The 22021-nt window shown below is 38.1% G+C and overlaps 6 non-coding genes across 6 annotated transcripts; all 6 read left to right on the forward strand.

Moving 5' to 3' along the window:
• Positions 1–3478: 3478 nt before the first annotated feature.
• TRNAC-GCA (transfer RNA cysteine (anticodon GCA)) lies at positions 3479–3550 on the forward strand. Its single transcript has one exon. It is a non-coding gene; the product is annotated as a tRNA-Cys (tRNA).
• A 6422-nt stretch (positions 3551–9972) lies between these two features.
• TRNAC-GCA (transfer RNA cysteine (anticodon GCA)) lies at positions 9973–10044 on the forward strand. Its single transcript has one exon. It is a non-coding gene; the product is annotated as a tRNA-Cys (tRNA).
• A 4246-nt stretch (positions 10045–14290) lies between these two features.
• On the forward strand, positions 14291–14362 carry TRNAC-GCA (transfer RNA cysteine (anticodon GCA)). The gene has a single exon. It is a non-coding gene; the product is annotated as a tRNA-Cys (tRNA).
• A 1010-nt stretch (positions 14363–15372) lies between these two features.
• TRNAC-GCA (transfer RNA cysteine (anticodon GCA)) lies at positions 15373–15444 on the forward strand. Its single transcript has one exon. It is a non-coding gene; the product is annotated as a tRNA-Cys (tRNA).
• A 2084-nt stretch (positions 15445–17528) lies between these two features.
• TRNAC-GCA (transfer RNA cysteine (anticodon GCA)) lies at positions 17529–17600 on the forward strand. Its single transcript has one exon. It is a non-coding gene; the product is annotated as a tRNA-Cys (tRNA).
• Positions 17601–20776: 3176 nt separating this feature from the next.
• TRNAC-GCA (transfer RNA cysteine (anticodon GCA)) lies at positions 20777–20848 on the forward strand. Its single transcript has one exon. It is a non-coding gene; the product is annotated as a tRNA-Cys (tRNA).
• Positions 20849–22021: the final 1173 nt, after the last annotated feature.

Genomic DNA, 22021 nt, shown 5'->3' on the forward strand with positions numbered 1-22021 from the left:
TCATTGTATGTAGAGGCATTGGTCCTATGTTCCACTGCCTATTCAAATAAAATAACAATGAAACAAATATCTGTTTTTTAAATGATCCAGTTTTCCTTTAATAAATACTATTAAGGACTACTTCTCCTGTTCCACAGTTTCAAGGTTGTACTTTCCGGAACAACTCAGTATGATCCTCTCACTCTTTCATGATGTACTGATATTTTGTCATTCTAGTTTGACTGTAAAGCTGGGGATATAGCTCAGTGGTAGAGCATTTGACTGCAGATCAAGAGGTCTCTGGTTCAAATCCTGGAGTCCCCTCACCATATTTTGATTCTGTTGTTTGTAATTGGGACTTTCCATCAATTCCATTTGGATCATCTTTGACAGAGTCAGTGTTCCCTTGGATATTGCATTTTAATGGCATTACAGTGTTTGCTTCTCAAAACCTGTGAGTAAATGCAGTTTTTAACACTCGGCTTGGTATTCCCTTTGGGAAATTTCTGAAACATCATTGATAGATTTTGGAATTCGGCTCTTCCTTTCACAGCACTAAACAAAGGGAATGGACTATGAAACCAATTGACAACTTTGTTATACTGTTTGGTGCTTTCTTGTATTGCACTGAAGAAATGGCGTATAAAACTTGGCGGCGAAGCAGTCAATCTATTTCTTATTTCACCTCTGTCTTCAGTCTTACATATATTTCACCTCTTCTCTGTGCATGCAAAGTATGTGTTTGTTTGAAGCACTTCATTTTTGTGCAACGTCGGAACTATTTAATTTCTCCTTAAAAGCTCTGCCTACGTGCAAGATGTACGAACTACCATTGGATTTGCAAGAAGGCTGGTCTGAAGAATCAGGCCATTTGCAAATGCAAAATGTCTTTTTCTGATGTATTAAATGGAAGGTATTCGAAAGGGGTGTTTGGGTGTACCTTCCAAATACCGAATTGTAGTGGTACGTAGAAATGTTTTTCCACCATAATTTGGCCAAAACAATCATACTTCATCACCATCTCCGTGATTGTGGTAACAAATCCTCAAATGATAAGGTGTCCGGTAAAAACCTCTACCCCTTTAAGAATGTTTCAAAATAATCATTGTATGTAGAGGCATTGGTCCTATGTACCACTGCCTATTCAAATAAAATAACAATGAAACAAATAAATCTGTTTTTTAAATGATCCAGTTTTCCTTTAATAAATAATGTTAAGGACTACTTCTCCTGTTCCACAGTTTCAAGGTTGTACTTTCTGGCACAACGTAGTTTGATCCTCACACTCTTTCAATATGTACTGATATTTTGTCATTCTGATTTTTACTGAAAAGCAGGAGATGTAGCTCAGTGGTAGAGCATTTGACTGCAGATCAAGAGGTCCCTGGTTCAAATCCGGTTGTCCCCTTACCCTATTTTGATTCTGTTGTTTGTAATTTGGACTTTTCATCAATTCCATTTGGATTATCTTTGACAGAGTCAGTGTTCCCTTGGATATTGCACTTTAATAGCATTTCAGTGTTTCCTGCTCAAAACCTGTGAGTAAATGCAGTTTTTAACACTCGGCTTGGTATTCCCTTTGGGAAATTTCTGAAACATCATTGATCAATTTTGGAATTCGGCTCTTCCTTTCACAGCACTAAACAAAGGGAATGGACTATGAAACCAATTGACAACGTTGTTATACTGTTTGGTGCTTTCTTGTATTGCACTGAAGAAATGGCGTATAAAACTTGGCAGCGGAGCAGTCAATCTATTTCTCATTTCACCTGTGTCTTCAGTCTTACATATATTCCACCTCTTCTCTGTGCATGCAAAGTATGTGTTTGTTTGAAGCACTTCATTTTTGTGCAACGTAGGAACTATTTAATTTCTCCTTAAAAGCTCTGCCTACGTGCAAGATGTACGAACTATCATTGCAGTTGCAAGAAGGCTGGTCTGAAGAATCAGGCCATTTGCAAACGCAAAATGGCTTTTTCTGATGTATTAAATGGAAGGTATTCGAAAGGGGTGTTTGGGTGTACCTTCCAAATACTGAATTGTAGTTGTACGTAGAAATGTTTTTCCACCATAATTTGGCCCAAAACAATCATACTTCATCACCATCTCACTGATTGTGGTAACCAATCCTCAAATGATGAGGTGTCCCGTAAAAACCTCTTCCCCTTTAAGAATGTTTCAAAACAATCATTGTATGTAGAGGCATTGGTCCTATGTACCACTGTCTATTTAAATAAAATAACAATGAAACAAATATCTGTTTTTTAAATGATCCAGTTTTCCTTTAATAAATAATATTAAGGACTATTTCTCCTGTTCCACAGTTTCAAGGTTGTACTTTCCAGAACAACTTAGTATGATCCACTCACTCTTTCATGATGTACTGATATTTTGTCATTCTGATTTTACTGTAAAGCTGGGGATATAGCTCAGTGGTAGAGCATTTGACTGCAGATCAAGAGGTACCTGGTTCAAATCGGGGTGTCACCTCCCTCTATTTTGATTCTGTTGTTTGTAATTGGGACTTTTCATCAATTCCATTTGGATCATCTTTGACAGAGTCAGTGTTCCCTTGGATATTGCACTTTAATAGCATTTCAGTGTTTCCTGCTCAAAACCTTTGAGTAAATGCAGTTTTTAACACTCGGCTTGGTATTCCCTTTGGGAAATTTCTGTAACATCATTGATCTATTTTGGAATTCGGCTCTTCCTTTCACAGCACTAAACAAAGGGAATGGACTATGAAACCAATTGACAACTTTGTTATACTGTTTGGTGCTTTCTTGTATTGCACTGAAGAAATGGCGTATAAAACTTGGCAGCGAAGCAGTCAATCTATTTCTCATTTCACCTCTGTCTTCAGTCTTACATATATTTCACCTCTTCTCTGTGCATGCAAAGTATGTGTTTGTTTGAAGCACTTCATTTTTGTGCAACGTAGGAACTATTTAATTTCTCCTTAAAAGCTCTGCCTACTTGCAAGATGTACGAACTATCATTGCAGTTGCAAGAAGGCTGGTCTGAAGAATCAGGCCATTTGCAAACGCAAAATGGATTTTTCTGAAGTATTAAATGGAAGGTATTCGAAAGGGGTGTTTGGGTGTACCTTCCAAATACCGAATTGTAGCGGTACGTAGAAATGTTTTTCCACCATAATTTGGCCAAAACAATCATACTTCATCACCATCTCCGTGATTGTAGTAACCAATCCTCAAACGATAAGGTGTCCCGTAAAAACCTCTTCCCCTTTAAGAATGTTTCAAAACAATCATTGTATGTAGAGGCATTGGTCCTATGTACCACTGCCTATTCAAATAAAATAACAATGAAACAAATAAATCTGTTTTTAAATGATCCAGTTTTCCTTTAATAAATAATATTAAGGACTACTTCTCCTGTTCCACAGTTTCAAGGTTGTACTTTCTGGCAAACTTAGTATGATCCTCTCACTCTTTCATGATGTACTGATATTTTGTCATTCTGATTTTACTGAAAAGCTGGGGATATAGCTCAGTGGTAGAGCATTTGACTGCAGATCAAGAGGTCCCTGGTTCAAATCCGGGTGTCCCCTCACCCTATTTTGATTTTGTTGTTTGTAATTGGTACTTTTCATCAATTCCACTTGGATCATCTTTGACAGAGTCAGTGTTCCCTTGGATATTGCACTTTAATAGCATTTCAGTGTTTCCTGCTCAAAACCTGTGAGTAAATGGAGATTTTAACACTCGGCTTGGTATTCCCTTTGGGAAATTTCTGCAACATCATTGATCAATTTTGGAATTCAGCTCTTCCTTTCACAGCACTAAACAAAGGGAATGGACTATGAAACCAATTGACAACTTTGTTATACTGTTTGGTGCTTTCTTGTATTGCACTGAAGAAATGGCGTATAAAACTTGGCAGCGAAGCAGTCAATCTATTTCTCATTTCACCTGTGTCTTCAGTCTAACATATATTCCACCTCTTCTCTGTGCATGCAAAGTATGTGTTTGTTTGAAGCACTTAATTTTTGTGCTACGTAGGAACTATTTAATTTCTCCTTAAAAGTTCTGCCTACGTGCAAGATGTACGAACTATCATTGCAGTTGCAAGAAGGCTGGTCTGAAGAATCAGGCTATTTGCAAACGCAAGGTGGCTTTTTCTGATGTATTAAATGGAAGGTATTCGAAAGGGGTGTTTGGGTGTACCTTCCAAATACCGAATTGTAGTGGTACGTACAAATGTTTTTCCACCATAATTTGGCCCAAAACAATCATACTTCATCACCATCTCAATGATTGTGGTAACCAATCCTCAAATGATAAGTTGTCCCGTAAAAACCTCTTCCCCTTTAAGAATGTTTCAAAACAATCATTGTATGTAGAGGCATTGGTCCAATGTACGACTGCCTATTCAAATAAAATAACAATGAAACAAATATCTGTTTTTTAAATGATCTAGTTTTCCTTTAATAAATAATATTAAGGACTACTTCTCCTGTTCCACAGTTTCAAGGTTGTACTCTCTGGCACAACTTAGTATGATCCTCACACTCTTTCATGATGTACTGATATTTTGTCATTCTGATCTTACACAAAAGCTGGGGATATAGCTCAGTGGTAGAGCATTTGCCTGCAGATCAAGAGGTCCCTGGTTCGAATCTGGGTGTCCCCTCACCCTATTTTGATTCTGTTGTTTGTAATTGGGACTTTTCATCAATTCCATTTGGATCATCTTTGACAGAGTCAGTGTTCCCTTAGATATTGCACTTTAATAGCATTTCAGTGTTTCCTGCTCAAAACCTGTGAGTAAAGGCAGTTTTTAACACTCGGCTTGGTATTCCCTTCGGGAAATTTCTGAAACATCATTGATCAATTTTGGAATTCGGCTCTTCCTTTCACAGCACTAAACAAAGGGAATGGACTATGAAACCAATTGACAACTTTGTTATACTGTTTGGTGCTTTCTTGTATTGCACTGAAGAAATGGCGTATAAAACTTGGCAGCGAAGCAGTCAATCTATTTCTCATTTCACCTTTGTCTTTAGTCTTACATATATTCCACCTCTTCTCTGTGCATGCAAAGTATGTGTTTGTTTGAAGCACTTCACTTTTTGTGCAACCTAGAAACTATTTAATTTCTCCTGAAAAGCTCTGCCTACGTGCAAGATGTACGAACTATCTTTGCAGTTGCAAGAAGGCTGGTCTGAAGAATCAAGCTATTTGCAAACGCAAAGTGGCTTTTTCTGATGTATTAAATGGAAGGTATTCGAAAGGGGTGTTTGGGTGTACCTTCCAAATACCGAATTGTAGTTGTACGTACAAATGTTTTTCCACCATAATTTGGCCCAAAACAATCATACTTCATCACCATCTCAGTGATTGTGGTAACCAATCCTCAAATGATAAGTTGTCCCGTAAAAACCTCTTCCCCTTTAAGAATGTTTCAAAACAATCATTGTATGTAGAGGCATTGGTCCAATGTACGACTGCCTATTCAAATAAAATAACAATGAAACAAATATCTGTTTTTTAAATGATCCAGTTTTCCTTTAATAAATAATATTAAGGACTACTTCTCCTGTTCCACAGTTTCAAGGTTGTACTTTCTGGCACAACTTAGTATGATCCTCACACTCTTTCATGATGTACTGATATTTTGTCATTCTGATTTTACTGAAAAGCTGGGGATATAGCTCAGTGGTAGAGCATTTGCCTGCAGATCAAGAGGTCCCTGGTTTGAATCCGGGTGTTCCCTCACCCTATTTTGATTCTGTTGTTTGTAATTGGGACTTTTCTTCAATTCCATTTGGATCATCTTTGACAGAGTCAGTGTTCCCTTAGATATTGCACTTTAATAGCATTTCAGTGTTTCCTGCTCAAAACCTGTGAGTAAAGGCAGTTTTTAACACTCGGCTTGGTATTCCCTTTGGGAAATTTCTGAAACATCATTGATCAATTTTGGAATTCGGCTCTTCCTTTCACAGCACTAAACAAAGGGAATGGACTATGAAACCAATTGACAACTTTGTTATACTGTTTGGTGCTTTCTTGTATTGCACTGAAGAAATGGCGTATAAAACTTGGCAGCGAAGCAGTCAATCTATTTCTCATTTCACCTGTGTCTTCAGTCTTACATATATTCCACCTCTTCTCTGTGCATGCAAAGTATGTGTTTGTTTGAAGCACTTCATTCTTGTGCAACGTAGGAATTATTTAATTTCTCCTTAAAAGCTCTGCCTACGTGCAAGATGTACGAACTATCATTGCAGTTGCAAGAAGGCTGGTCTGAAGAATCAGGCCATTTGCAAACGCAAAATGGCTTTTTCTGATGTATTAAATGGAAGGTATTCGAAAGGGGTGTTTGGGTGTACCTTCCAAATACCGAATTGAAGTGGTACATAGAAATGTTTTTCCACCATAATTTGGCCCAAAACAATCATACTTCATCACCATCTCAGTGATTGTGGTAACCAATCCTCAAATGATAAGGGGTCCTGTAAAAACCTTTTCCCCTTTAAGAATGTTTCAAAACAATCATTGTATGTAGAGGCATTGGTCCTATGTTCCACTGCCTATTCAAATAAAATAACAATGAAACAAATATCTGTTTTTTAAATGATCCAGTTTTCCTTTAATAAATACTATTAAGGACTACTTCTCCTGTTCCACAGTTTCAAGGTTGTACTTTCCGGAACAACTCAGTATGATCCTCTCACTCTTTCATGATGTACTGATATTTTGTCATTCTAGTTTGACTGTAAAGCTGGGGATATAGCTCAGTGGTAGAGCATTTGACTGCAGATCAAGAGGTCTCTGGTTCAAATCCTGGAGTCCCCTCACCATATTTTGATTCTGTTGTTTGTAATTGGGACTTTCCATCAATTCCATTTGGATCATCTTTGACAGAGTCAGTGTTCCCTTGGATATTGCATTTTAATGGCATTACAGTGTTTGCTTCTCAAAACCTGTGAGTAAATGCAGTTTTTAACACTCGGCTTGGTATTCCCTTTGGGAAATTTCTGAAACATCATTGATAGATTTTGGAATTCGGCTCTTCCTTTCACAGCACTAAACAAAGGGAATGGACTATGAAACCAATTGACAACTTTGTTATACTGTTTGGTGCTTTCTTGTATTGCACTGAAGAAATGGCGTATAAAACTTGGCGGCGAAGCAGTCAATCTATTTCTTATTTCACCTCTGTCTTCAGTCTTACATATATTTCACCTCTTCTCTGTGCATGCAAAGTATGTGTTTGTTTGAAGCACTTCATTTTTGTGCAACGTCGGAACTATTTAATTTCTCCTTAAAAGCTCTGCCTACGTGCAAGATGTACGAACTACCATTGGATTTGCAAGAAGGCTGGTCTGAAGAATCAGGCCATTTGCAAATGCAAAATGTCTTTTTCTGATGTATTAAATGGAAGGTATTCGAAAGGGGTGTTTGGGTGTACCTTCCAAATACCGAATTGTAGTGGTACGTAGAAATGTTTTTCCACCATAATTTGGCCAAAACAATCATACTTCATCACCATCTCCGTGATTGTGGTAACAAATCCTCAAATGATAAGGTGTCCGGTAAAAACCTCTACCCCTTTAAGAATGTTTCAAAATAATCATTGTATGTAGAGGCATTGGTCCTATGTACCACTGCCTATTCAAATAAAATAACAATGAAACAAATAAATCTGTTTTTTAAATGATCCAGTTTTCCTTTAATAAATAATGTTAAGGACTACTTCTCCTGTTCCACAGTTTCAAGGTTGTACTTTCTGGCACAACGTAGTTTGATCCTCACACTCTTTCAATATGTACTGATATTTTGTCATTCTGATTTTTACTGAAAAGCAGGAGATGTAGCTCAGTGGTAGAGCATTTGACTGCAGATCAAGAGGTCCCTGGTTCAAATCCGGTTGTCCCCTTACCCTATTTTGATTCTGTTGTTTGTAATTTGGACTTTTCATCAATTCCATTTGGATTATCTTTGACAGAGTCAGTGTTCCCTTGGATATTGCACTTTAATAGCATTTCAGTGTTTCCTGCTCAAAACCTGTGAGTAAATGCAGTTTTTAACACTCGGCTTGGTATTCCCTTTGGGAAATTTCTGAAACATCATTGATCAATTTTGGAATTCGGCTCTTCCTTTCACAGCACTAAACAAAGGGAATGGACTATGAAACCAATTGACAACGTTGTTATACTGTTTGGTGCTTTCTTGTATTGCACTGAAGAAATGGCGTATAAAACTTGGCAGCGGAGCAGTCAATCTATTTCTCATTTCACCTGTGTCTTCAGTCTTACATATATTCCACCTCTTCTCTGTGCATGCAAAGTATGTGTTTGTTTGAAGCACTTCATTTTTGTGCAACGTAGGAACTATTTAATTTCTCCTTAAAAGCTCTGCCTACGTGCAAGATGTACGAACTATCATTGCAGTTGCAAGAAGGCTGGTCTGAAGAATCAGGCCATTTGCAAACGCAAAATGGCTTTTTCTGATGTATTAAATGGAAGGTATTCGAAAGGGGTGTTTGGGTGTACCTTCCAAATACTGAATTGTAGTTGTACGTAGAAATGTTTTTCCACCATAATTTGGCCCAAAACAATCATACTTCATCACCATCTCACTGATTGTGGTAACCAATCCTCAAATGATGAGGTGTCCCGTAAAAACCTCTTCCCCTTTAAGAATGTTTCAAAACAATCATTGTATGTAGAGGCATTGGTCCTATGTACCACTGTCTATTTAAATAAAATAACAATGAAACAAATATCTGTTTTTTAAATGATCCAGTTTTCCTTTAATAAATAATATTAAGGACTATTTCTCCTGTTCCACAGTTTCAAGGTTGTACTTTCCAGAACAACTTAGTATGATCCACTCACTCTTTCATGATGTACTGATATTTTGTCATTCTGATTTTACTGTAAAGCTGGGGATATAGCTCAGTGGTAGAGCATTTGACTGCAGATCAAGAGGTACCTGGTTCAAATCGGGGTGTCACCTCACTCTATTTTGATTCTGTTGTTTGTAATTGGGACTTTTCATCAATTCCATTTGGATCATCTTTGACAGAGTCAGTGTTCCCTTGGATATTGCACTTTAATAGCATTTCAGTGTTTCCTGCTCAAAACCTTTGAGTAAATGCAGTTTTTAACACTCGGCTTGGTATTCCCTTTGGGAAATTTCTGTAACATCATTGATCTATTTTGGAATTCGGCTCTTCCTTTCACAGCACTAAACAAAGGGAATGGACTATGAAACCAATTGACAACTTTGTTATACTGTTTGGTGCTTTCTTGTATTGCACTGAAGAAATGGCGTATAAAACTTGGCAGCGAAGCAGTCAATCTATTTCTCATTTCACCTCTGTCTTCAGTCTTACATATATTTCACCTCTTCTCTGTGCATGCAAAGTATGTGTTTGTTTGAAGCACTTCATTTTTGTGCAACGTAGGAACTATTTAATTTCTCCTTAAAAGCTCTGCCTACTTGCAAGATGTACGAACTATCATTGCAGTTGCAAGAAGGCTGGTCTGAAGAATCAGGCCATTTGCAAACGCAAAATGGATTTTTCTGAAGTATTAAATGGAAGGTATTCGAAAGGGGTGTTTGGGTGTACCTTCCAAATACCGAATTGTAGCGGTACGTAGAAATGTTTTTCCACCATAATTTGGCCAAAACAATCATACTTCATCACCATCTCCGTGATTGTAGTAACCAATCCTCAAACGATAAGGTGTCCCGTAAAAACCTCTTCCCCTTTAAGAATGTTTCAAAACAATCATTGTATGTAGAGGCATTGGTCCTATGTACCACTGCCTATTCAAATAAAATAACAATGAAACAAATAAATCTGTTTTTAAATGATCCAGTTTTCCTTTAATAAATAATATTAAGGACTACTTCTCCTGTTCCACAGTTTCAAGGTTGTACTTTCTGGCAAACTTAGTATGATCCTCTCACTCTTTCATGATGTACTGATATTTTGTCATTCTGATTTTACTGAAAAGCTGGGGATATAGCTCAGTGGTAGAGCATTTGACTGCAGATCAAGAGGTCCCTGGTTCAAATCCGGGTGTCCCCTCACCCTATTTTGATTTTGTTGTTTGTAATTGGTACTTTTCATCAATTCCACTTGGATCATCTTTGACAGAGTCAGTGTTCCCTTGGATATTGCACTTTAATAGCATTTCAGTGTTTCCTGCTCAAAACCTGTGAGTAAATGGAGATTTTAACACTCGGCTTGGTATTCCCTTTGGGAAATTTCTGCAACATCATTGATCAATTTTGGAATTCAGCTCTTCCTTTCACAGCACTACACAAAGGGAATGGACTATGAAACCAATTGACAACTTTGTTATACTGTTTGGTGCTTTCTTGTATTGCACTGAAGAAATGGCGTATAAAACTTGGCAGCGAAGCAGTCAATCTATTTCTCATTTCACCTGTGTCTTCAGTCTAACATATATTCCACCTCTTCTCTGTGCATGCAAAGTATGTGTTTGTTTGAAGCACTTAATTTTTGTGCTACGTAGGAACTATTTAATTTCTCCTTAAAAGTTCTGCCTACGTGCAAGATGTACGAACTATCATTGCAGTTGCAAGAAGGCTGGTCTGAAGAATCAGGCTATTTGCAAACGCAAGGTGGCTTTTTCTGATGTATTAAATGGAAGGTATTCGAAAGGGGTGTTTGGGTGTACCTTCCAAATACCGAATTGTAGTGGTACGTACAAATGTTTTTCCACCATAATTTGGCCCAAAACAATCATACTTCATCACCATCTCAATGATTGTGGTAACCAATCCTCAAATGATAAGTTGTCCCGTAAAAACCTCTTCCCCTTTAAGAATGTTTCAAAACAATCATTGTATGTAGAGGCATTGGTCCAATGTACGACTGCCTATTCAAATAAAATAACAATGAAACAAATATCTGTTTTTTAAATGATCTAGTTTTCCTTTAATAAATAATATTAAGGACTACTTCTCCTGTTCCACAGTTTCAAGGTTGTACTCTCTGGCACAACTTAGTATGATCCTCACACTCTTTCATGATGTACTGATATTTTGTCATTCTGATCTTACACAAAAGCTGGGGATATAGCTCAGTGGTAGAGCATTTGCCTGCAGATCAAGAGGTCCCTGGTTCGAATCTGGGTGTCCCCTCACCCTATTTTGATTCTGTTGTTTGTAATTGGGACTTTTCATCAATTCCATTTGGATCATCTTTGACAGAGTCAGTGTTCCCTTAGATATTGCACTTTAATAGCATTTCAGTGTTTCCTGCTCAAAACCTGTGAGTAAAGGCAGTTTTTAACACTCGGCTTGGTATTCCCTTCGGGAAATTTCTGAAACATCATTGATCAATTTTGGAATTCGGCTCTTCCTTTCACAGCACTAAACAAAGGGAATGGACTATGAAACCAATTGACAACTTTGTTATACTGTTTGGTGCTTTCTTGTATTGCACTGAAGAAATGGCGTATAAAACTTGGCAGCGAAGCAGTCAATCTATTTCTCATTTCACCTGTGTCTTCAGTCTTACATATATTCCACCTCTTCTCTGTGCATGCAAAGTATGTGTTTGCTTGAAGCACTTCATTTTTGTGCAACGTAGGAACTATTTAATTTCTCCTTAAAAGCTCTGCCTACGTGCAAGATGTACGAACTATCATTGCAGTTGCAAGAAGGCTGGTCTGAAGAATCAGGCCATTTGCAAACGCAAAATGGCTTTTTCTGATGTATTAAATGGAAGGTATTCGAAAGGGGTGTTTGGGTGTACCTTCCAAATACCGAATTGTAGTGGTACATAGAAATGTTTTTCCACCATAATTTGGCCCAAAACAATCATACTTCATAACCATCTCAGTGATTGTGGTAACCAATCCTCAAATGATAAGGTGTCCCGTAAAAACATTTTCCCCTTTAAGAATGTTTCAAAACAATCAATGTATGTAGAGGCATTGGTCCTATGTTCCACTGCCTATTCAAATAAAATAACAATGAAACAAATATCTGTTTTTTAAATGATCCAGTTTTCCTTTAATAAATAATATTAAGGACTACTTCTCCTGTTCCACAGTTTCAAGGTAGTACTTTCCGGAACAACTTAGTATGATCCACTCACTCTTTCATGATGTACTGATATTTTGTCATTCTGATTTTACTGTAAAGCTGGCGATATAGCTCAGTGGTAGAGCTATATTGACTGCAGATCAAGAGGTCCCTGGTTCACATCCTGGTGTCCCCTCACCCTATTTTGATTCTGTTGTTTGTCATTGGGACTTTTCATCAATTCCATTTGGATCATCTTTGACAGAGTCAGTGTTCCCTTGGATATTGCACTTTAATAGCATTTCAGTGTTTCCTGCTTAAAACCTGTGAGTAAATGCAGTTTTTAACACTCGGCTTGGTATTGAGCCCGACCCTCTTTAATATCTTCATGACCCCTTTGGCGGCGTTGGCGGAGTCGTTTGGGGCCCGGATCGTATCCTACGCAGATGACACCCAGCTCCTCTTCTCGTGTAAGAGAGGAGGAGACTTTGAGGGGGAGAGTATCCGGGATTGCCTTGGGGCTGTGTTTCAATGGTTCCAACTGAACAGCCTCAAGTGCAATTCCGATAAGTCCGAGGTACTCTTCTTTGGGTGTGACACAGAGCCAGACTGGCAGGCTTGGTGGCCTACCAACATGTTCCCCCCAACGTGTTCATCCCAAATGGCTAAGAACTTGGGTGTTAAGATGGACAAGGGGTTGACCATGAAGTCCCAGATCCTGGGGGTGTCGGGCATGTGCTTCGGCCTCCTCCGGATGCTTCGGAGGTTCCTTCCCCTATTATCGGAGGAGCACAGGAAGCTGACTGTGCAGGCCCTAATAGGCTCTAGGTTGGATTATTCCAACGTTCTATACCTGGGCCTGCCAGGGTACCTGTTACAGCGGCTCCAAGTTGTGCAGAATGCTGCGGCGAGAGCGATTTATGGATTGAACAGACGCGCCAGTGCTGCGGGCTTGCTCCAGACCTTGCACTGGCTCCCAATCCGCAAGCGGATCGCCTTTAAGGCTTTGACCCTGACATACAAGGCCCTCCACGCGACGGGAGCAAAGTACCTCCAAAGGAGACTTGCCTTCTACCGACCGGCTCGTTCTCTGAGGTCAGAATCTTTATTTTTGGCGACTGTTCCACGAGTGAAGAGAGCGCGCTTGGGAGGTCGCTCCTTTGGACTACTGGCGCCACAATTGTGGAACTCTCTGCCTCTTATTCTTCGGGGAGCCACTAGCCTACTAGCTTTTAGAAAGGACCTCAAAACCTGGTTGTTTACCCAGTAGGTCTTTTTTAGTTTGTTGTTTTCTTTCTGTCTATGACACTTTTTCTCTTAATGTGTTATGTTAGTTTACTGCAGCCTACCTCAAATAAAAGCGCCGGGACACTCTTTTTGAGTAGCCGTGCGCTCTATAAAAACCATTTTAACATAACATAACATAACATATTCCCTTTGGGAAATTTCTGAAACATCATTGATCAATTTTGGAATTCGGCTCTTCTTTTCACAGCACTAAACAAAGGGAATGGACTTTGAAACCAATTGACAACTTTGTTATACTGTTTGGTGCTTTCTTGTATTGCACTGAAGAAATGGCGTATAAAACTTGGCAGCGAAGCAGTCTATCTATTTCTCAATTCACCTGTGTCTTCAGTCTTACATATATTCCACCTCTTCTCTGTGCATGCAAAGTATGTGTTTGTTTGAAGCACTTCATTTTTGTGCAACGTAGGAACTATTTAATTTCTCCTTAAAAGCTCTGCCTACGTGCAAGATGTACGAACTATCATTGCAGTTGCAAGAAGGCTGGTCTGAAGAATCAGGCCATTTGCAAACCCAAAATGCCTTTTTCTGATGTATTAAATGGAAGGTATTCGAAAGGGGTGTTTGGGTGTACCTTCCAAATACCGAATTGTAGTAGTACGTAGAAATGTTTTTTCACCATAATTTGGCCCAAAACAATCATACTTCATCACCATCTCAGTGATTGTGGTAACCAATCCTCAAATGATAAGGTGTCCCGTAAAAACCTCTTCCCCTTTAAGAATGTTTCAAAACAATCATTGTATGTAGAGGCATTGGTCCTATGTTCCACTGCCTATTCAAATAAAATAACAATGAAACAAATATCTGTTTTTTAAATGATCCAGTTTTCCTTTAATAAATAATATTAAGGACTACTTCTCCTGTTCCACAGTTTCAAGGTTGTACTTTCCGGAACAACTCAGTATGATCCACTCACTCTTTCATGATGTACTGATATTTTGTCATTCTGATTTTACTGTAAAGCTGGGGATATAGCTCAGTGGTAGAGCATTTGACTGCAGATCAAGAGGTCCCTGGTTCAAATCCGGGTGTCCCCTCACCCTATTTTGATTCTGTTGTTTGTAATTGGGACTTTTCATCAATTCCATTTGGATCATCTTTGACAGAGTCAGTGTTCACTTGGATATTGCACTTTAATAGCATTTCAGTGTTTCCTGCTCAAAACCTGTGAGTAAATGCAGTTTTTAACACTCGGCTTGGTATTCCCTATGGGAAATTTCTGTAACATCATTGATCAATTTTGGAATTCGGCTCTTCCTTTCACAGCACTAAACAAAGGGAATGGACTATGAAACCAATTGACAACTTTGTTATACTGTTTGGTGCTTTCTTGTATTGCACTGAAGAAATGGCGTATAAAACTTGGCAGCGAAGCAGTCAATCTATTTCTCATTTCACCTCTGTATTCAGTCTTAGATATATTTCACCTCTTCTCTGTGCATGCAAAGTATGTGTTTGTTTGAAGCACTTCATTTTTGTGAAACGTAGGAACTATTTAATTTCTCCTGAAAAGGTCTGCCTACTTGCAAGATGTACGAACTATCATTGCAGTTGCAAGAAGGCTGATCTGAAGAATCAGGCCATTTGCAAACGCAAAATGGCTTTTTCTGATGTATTAAATGGAAGGTATTCAAAAGGGGTGTTTGGGTGTACCTTCCAAATACCGAATTGTAGTGGTACGTAGAAATGTTTTTCCACCATAATTTGGCCAAAACAATCATACTTCATCACCATCTCCGTGATTGTGGTAACCAATCCTCAAATGATAAGGTGTCCCGTAAAAACCTCTTCCACTTTAAGAATGTTTCAAAACAATCATTGTATGTAGAGGCATTGGTCCTATGTACCACTGCCTATTCAAATAAAATAACAATGAAACAAATAAATCTGTTTTTAAATGATCCAGTTTTCCTTTAATAAATAATATTAAGGACTACTTCTCCTGTTCCACAGTTTCAAGGTTGTACTTTCTGGCACAACTTAGTATGATCCTCACACTCTTTCATGATGTACTGATATTTTGTCATTCTTATTTTACTGAAAAGCTGGGGATATAGCTCAGTGGTAGAGCATTTGACTGCAGATCAAGAGGTCCCTGGTTCAAATCCGGGTGTCCCCTCACCCTATTTTGAATCTGTTGTTTGTAATTGGGACTTTTCATCAATTCCATTTGGATCATCTTTGACTGAGTCAGTGTTCCCTTCGATATTGCACTTTAATAGCATTTCAGTGTTTCCTGCTCAAAGCCTGTGAGTAAATGCAGTTTTTAACACTCGGCTTGGTATTCCCTTTGGGAAATTTCTGAAACATCATTGATCAATTTTGGAATTCGGCTCTTCCTTTCACAGCACTAAACAAAGGGAATGGACTATGAAACCAATTGACAACTTTGTTATACTGTTTGGTGCTTTCTTGTATTACACTGAATAAATGGCGTATAAAACTTGGCAGCGAAGCAGTCAATCTATTTCTCATTTCACCTGTGTCTTCAGTCTTACATATATTCCACCTCTTCTCTGTGCATGCAAATTATGTGTTTGTTTGAAGCACTTCATTTTTGTGCAACATAGGAACTATTTAATTTCTCCTTAAAAGCTCTGCCTACGTGCAAGATGTACGAACTATCATTGCAGTTGCAAGAAGGCTGGTCTGAAGAATCAGGCCATTTGCAAACGCAAAATGGCTTTTTCTGATGTATTAAATGGAAGGTATTCGAAAGGGGTGTTTGGGTGTACCTTCCAAATACCGAATTGTAGTGGTACGTAGAAATGTTTTTCCACCATAATTTGGCCAAAACAATCATACTTCATCACCATCTCCGTGATTGTGGTAACCAATTCTCAAATGAAAAGGTGTCCCGTAAAAACCTCTTCCCCTTTAAGAATGTTTCAAAACAATCATTGTATGTAGAGGCATTGGTCCTATGTACCACTGCCTATTCAAATTAAATAACAATGAAACAAATAAATCTGTTTTTAAATGATCCAGTTTTCCTTTAATAAATAATATTAAGGACTACTTCTCCTGTTCCACAGTTTCAAGGTTGTACTTTCTGGCACAACTTAGTATGATCTTCACACTCTTTCATGATGTACTGATATTTTGTCATTCTGATTTTACTGAAAAGCTGGGGATATAGCTCAGTGGTAGAGCATTTGACTGCAGATCGAGAGGTCCCTGGTTCTAATCCGGGTGTATGCTCACCCTATTTTGATTCTGTTGTTTGTAATTGGGACGTTTCATCAATTCCATTTGGATCATCTTTGACAGAGTCAGTGTTCCCTTGGATATTAATAGCATTTCAGTGTTTCCTGCTCAAAGCCTGTGAGTAAATGCAGTTTTTAACACTCGGCTTGGTATTCCCTTTGGGAAATTTCTGAAACATTGATCAATTTTGGAATTCGGCTCTTCCTTTCACAGCACTAAACAAAGGGAGTGGACTATGAAACCAATTGACAACTTTGTTATACTGTTTGGTGCTTTCTTGTATTGCACTGAAGAAATGACGTATAAAACTTGGCATGGAAGCAGTCAATCTATTTCTCATTTCACCTTTGTCTTCAGTCTTACATATATTCCACCTCTTCTCTGTGCATGCAAAGTATGTGTTTGTTTGAAGCACTTCACTTTTTGTGCAACCTAGGAACTATTTAATTTCTCCTTAAAAGCTCTGCCTACATGCAAGATGTACGAACTATCTTTGCAGTTGCAAGAAGGCTGGTCTGAAGAATCAGGCTATTTGCAAACGCAAAGTGGCTTTTTCTGATGTATTAAATGGAAGGTATTCGAAAGGGGTGTTTGTGTGTACCTTATAAATACCGAATTGTAGTGGTACGTACAAATGTTTTTCCACCATAATTTGGCCCAAATCAATCATACTTCATCACCATCTCAGTGATTGTGGTAACCAATCCTCAAATGATAAGTTGTCCCGTAAAAACCTCTTCCCCTTTAAAAATGTTTCAAAACAATCCATGTATGTAGAGGCATTGGTCCAATGTACGACTGCCTATTCAAATAAAATAACAATGAAACAAATATCTGTTTTTTTAAGTGATCCAGTTTTCCTTTATTAAATAATATTAAGGACTACTTCTCCTGTTCCACAGTTTCAAGGTTGTACTTTCTGGCACAACTTAGTATGATCCTCACACTCTTTCATGATGTACTGATATTTTGTCATTCTGATTTTACTGAAAAGCTGGGGATATAGCTCAGTGGTAGAGCATTTGACTGCAGATCAAGAGGTCCCTGGTTCAAATCCAGGTGGCCCCTCACCCTATTTTGATTCTGTTGTTTGTAATTGGGACTTTTCATCAATTGCATTTGGATCATCTTTGACAGAGTCAGTTTTCCCTTGGATATTGCACTTTAATAGAATTTAGTGTTTCCTGCTCAAAACCTGTGAGTAAATGCAGTTTTTAACACTCGGTTTGGTATTCCCTTTGGGAAATTTCTGAAACATCATTGATCAATTTTGGAATTCGGCTCTTCCTTTCACAGCACTAAACAAAGGGAATGGACTATGAAACCAATTGACAACTTTGTTATACTGTTTGGTGCTTTCTTGTATTGCACTGAAGAAATGGCGTATAAAACTTGGCAGCGAAGCAGTCAATCTATTTCTCATTTCACCTGTGTCTTCAGTCTTACATATATTCCACCTCTTCTCTGTGCATGCAAAGTATGTGTTTGTTTGAAGCACTTCATTTTTGTGCAACGTAGGAACTATTTAATTTCTCCTTAAAAGCTCTGCCTACGTGCAAGATGTACGAACTATCATTGCAGTTGCAAGAAGGCTGGTCTGAAGAATCAGGCCATTTGCAAACGCAAAATGACTTTTTCTGATGTATTAAATGGAAGGTATTCGAAAGGGGTGTTTGGGTGTACCTTCCAAATACCGAATTGTAGTGGTACGTAGAAATGTTTTTCCACCATAATTTGGCCAAAACAATCATACTTCATCACCATCTCCGTGATTGTGGTAACAAATCCTCAAATGATAAGGTGTCCCGTAAAAACCTCTACCCCTTTAAGAATGTTTCAAAACAATCATTGTATGTAGAGGCATTGGTCCTATGTACCACTGCCTATTCAAATAAAATAACAATGAAACAAATAAATCTGTTTTTAAATGATCCAGTTTTCCTTTAATAAATAATGTTAAGGACTACTTCTCCTGTTCCACCGTTTCAAGGTTGTACTTTCTGGCACAACTTAGTATGATCCTCACACTCTTTCAATATGTACTGATATTTTGTCATTCTGATTTTACTGAAAAGCTGGGGATATAGCTCAGTGATAGAGCATTTGACTGCAAATCAAGAGGTCCCTGGTTCAAATCAGGTTGTCCCCTTACCCTATTTTGATTCTGTTGTTTGTAATTTGGACTTTTCATCAATTCCATTTGGATTATCTTTGACAGAGTCAGTGTTCCCTTGGATATTGCACTTTAATAGCATTTCAGTGTTTCCTGCTCAAAACCTGTAAGTAAATGCAGTTTTTAACACTCGGCTTGGTATTCCCTTTGGGAAATTTCTGAAACATCATTGATCAATTTTGGAATTCGGCTCTTCCTTTCACAGCACTAAACAAAGGGAATGGACTAGGAAACCAATTGACAACTTTGTTATACTGTTTGGTGCTTTCTTGTATTGCACTGAAGAAATGGCGTATAAAACTTGGCAGCGAAGCAGTCAATCTATTTCTCATTTCACCTGTGTCTTCAGTCTTACATATATTCCACCTCTTCTCTGTGCATGCAAAGTATGTGTTTGTTTGAAGCACTTCATTTTTGTGCAACGTAGGAACTATTTAATTTCTCCTTCAAAGCTCTGCCTACGTGCAAGATGTACGAACTATCATTGCAGTTGCAAGAAGGCTGGTCTGAAGAATCAGGCCATTTGCAAACGCAAAATGACTTTTTCTGATGTATTAAATGGAAGGTATTCGAAAGGGGTGTTTGGGTGTACCTTCCAAATACCGAATTGTAGTGGTACGTAGAAATGTTTTTCCACCATAATTTGGCCAAAACAATCATACTTCATCACCATCTCCGTGATTGTGGTAACAAATCCTCAAATGATAAGGTGTCCCGTAAAAACCTCTACCCCTTTAAGAATGTTTCAAAACAATCATTGTATGTAGAGGCATTGGTCCTATGTACCACTGCCTATTCAAATAAAATAACAATGAAACAAATAAATCTGTGTTTTAAATGATCCAGTTTTCCTTTAATAAATAATGTTAAGGACTACTTCTCCTGTTCCACCGTTTCAAGGTTGTACTTTCTGGCACAACTTAGTATGATCCTCACACTCTTTCAATATGTACTGATATTTTGTCATTCTGATTTTACTGAAAAGCTGGGGATATAGCTCAGTGGTAGAGTATTTGACTGCAGATCAAGAGGTCCCTGGTTCAAATCAGGTTGTCCCCTTACCCTATTTTGATTCTGTTGTTTGTAATTTGGACTTTTCATCAATTCCATTTGGATTATCTTTGACAGAGTCAGTGTTCCCTTGGATATTTCACTTTAATAGCATTTCAGTGTTTCCTGCTCAAAACCTGTAAGTAAATGCAGTTTTTAACACTCTGCTTGGTATTCCCTTTGGGAAATTTCTGAAACATCATTGATCAATTTTGGAATTCGGCTCTTCCTTTCACAGCACTAAACAAAGGGAATGGACTATGAAACCAATTGACAATGTTGTTATACTGTTTGGTGCTTTCTTGTATTGCACTGAAGAAATGGCGTATAAAACTTGGCAGTGGAGCAGTCAATCTATTTCTCATTTCACCTGTGTCTTCAGTCTTACATATATTCCACCTCTTCTCTGTGCATGCAAAGTATGTGTTTGTTTGAAGCACTTCATTTTTGTGCAACGTAGGAACTATTTAATTTCTTCTTAAAAGCTCTGCCTACGTGCAAGATGTACGAACTATCATTGCAGTTGCAAGAAGGCTGGTCTGAAGAATCAGGCCATTTGCAAACGCAAAATGGCTTTTTCTGATGTATTAAATGGAAGGTATTCGAAAGGGGTGTTTGGGTGTACCTTCCAAATACTGAATTGTAGTGGTACGTAGAAATGTTTTTCCACCATAATTTGGCCCAAAACAATCATACTTCATCACCATCTCCGTGATTGTGGTAACCAATCCTCAAATGATAAGGTGTCCCTTAAAAACCTCTTCCCCTTTAAGAATGTTTCAAAACAATCATTGTATGTAGAGGCATTGGTCCTATGTACCACTGCCTATTCAAATAAAATAACAATGAAACAAATAAATCTGTTTTTTAAATGATCCAGTTTTCCTTTAATAAATAATATTAAGGACTACTTCTCCTGTTCCACAGTTTCAAGGTTGTACTTTCTGGCACAACTTAGTATGATCCTCACACTCTTTCATGATGTACTGATATTTTGTCATTCTTATTTTACTGCAAAGCTGGGGATATAGCTCAGTGGTAGAGCATTTGACTGCAGATCAAGAGGTCCCTGGTTCAAATCTGGGTGTCCCCTCACCCTATATTGATTCTGTTGTTTGTAATTGGGACTTTTCATCAATTCCATTTGGATCATCTTTGACTGAGTCAGTGTTCCCTTGGATATTGCACTTTAATAGCATTTCAGTGTTTCCTGCTCAAAGCCTGTGAGTAAATGCAGTTTTTAACACTCGGCTTGGTATTCCCTTTGGGAAATTTCTGAAACATTGATCAATTTTGGAATTCGGCTCTTCCTTTCACAGCACTAACCAAAGGGAATGGACTATGAAACCAATTGACAACTTTGTTATACTGTTTGGTGCTTTCTTGTATTGCACTGAAGAAATGGCGTATAAAACTTGGCAGCGAAGCAGTCAATCTATTTCTCATTTCACCTTTGTCTTCAGTCTTACATATATTCCACCTCTTCTCTGTGCATGCAAAGTATGTGTTTGTTTGAAGCACTTCACTTTTTGTGCAACCTAGGAACTATTTAATTTCTCCTTAAAAGCTCTGCCTACGTGCAAGATGTACGAACTATCTTTGCAGTTGCAAGAAGGCTGGTCTGAAGAATCAGGCTATTTGCAAACGCAAAGTGGCTTTTTCTGATGTATTAAATGGAAGGTATTCGAAAGGGGTGTTTGGGTGTACCTTCCAAATACCGAATTGTAGTGGTACATAGAAATGTTTTTCCACCATAATTTGGCCCAAAACAATCATACTTCATCACCATCTGAGTGATTTTGGTAACCAATACTCAAATGATAAGGTGTCCCGTAAAAACCATTTCCCCTTTAAGAATGTTTCAAAACAATCATTGTATGTAGAGGAATTGGTCCTATGTTCCACTGCCTATTCAAATAAAATAACAATGAAACAAATATCTGTTTTTTAAATGATCCAGTTTTCCTTTAATAAATAATATTAAGGACTACTTCTCCTGTTCCACAGTTTCAAGGTTGTACTTTCCGGAACAACTCAGTATGATCCTCTCACTCTTTCATGATGTACTGATATTTTGTCATTCTAATTTTACTGTAAAGCTGGGGATATAGCTCAGTGGTAGAGCATTTGACTGCAGATCAAGAGGTACCTGGTTCAAATCCTGGAGTCCCCTCACTCTATTTTGATTCTGTTGTTTGTAATTGGGACTTTCCATCAATTCAATTTGGATCATCTTTGACAGAGTCAGTGTTCCCTTGGATATTGC

The sequence above is a fragment of the Lissotriton helveticus genome, chromosome 1_2, assembly GCF_964261635.1.
Source record: "Lissotriton helveticus chromosome 1_2, aLisHel1.1, whole genome shotgun sequence".
Classification (NCBI taxonomy): domain Eukaryota; kingdom Metazoa; phylum Chordata; class Amphibia; order Caudata; family Salamandridae; genus Lissotriton; species Lissotriton helveticus.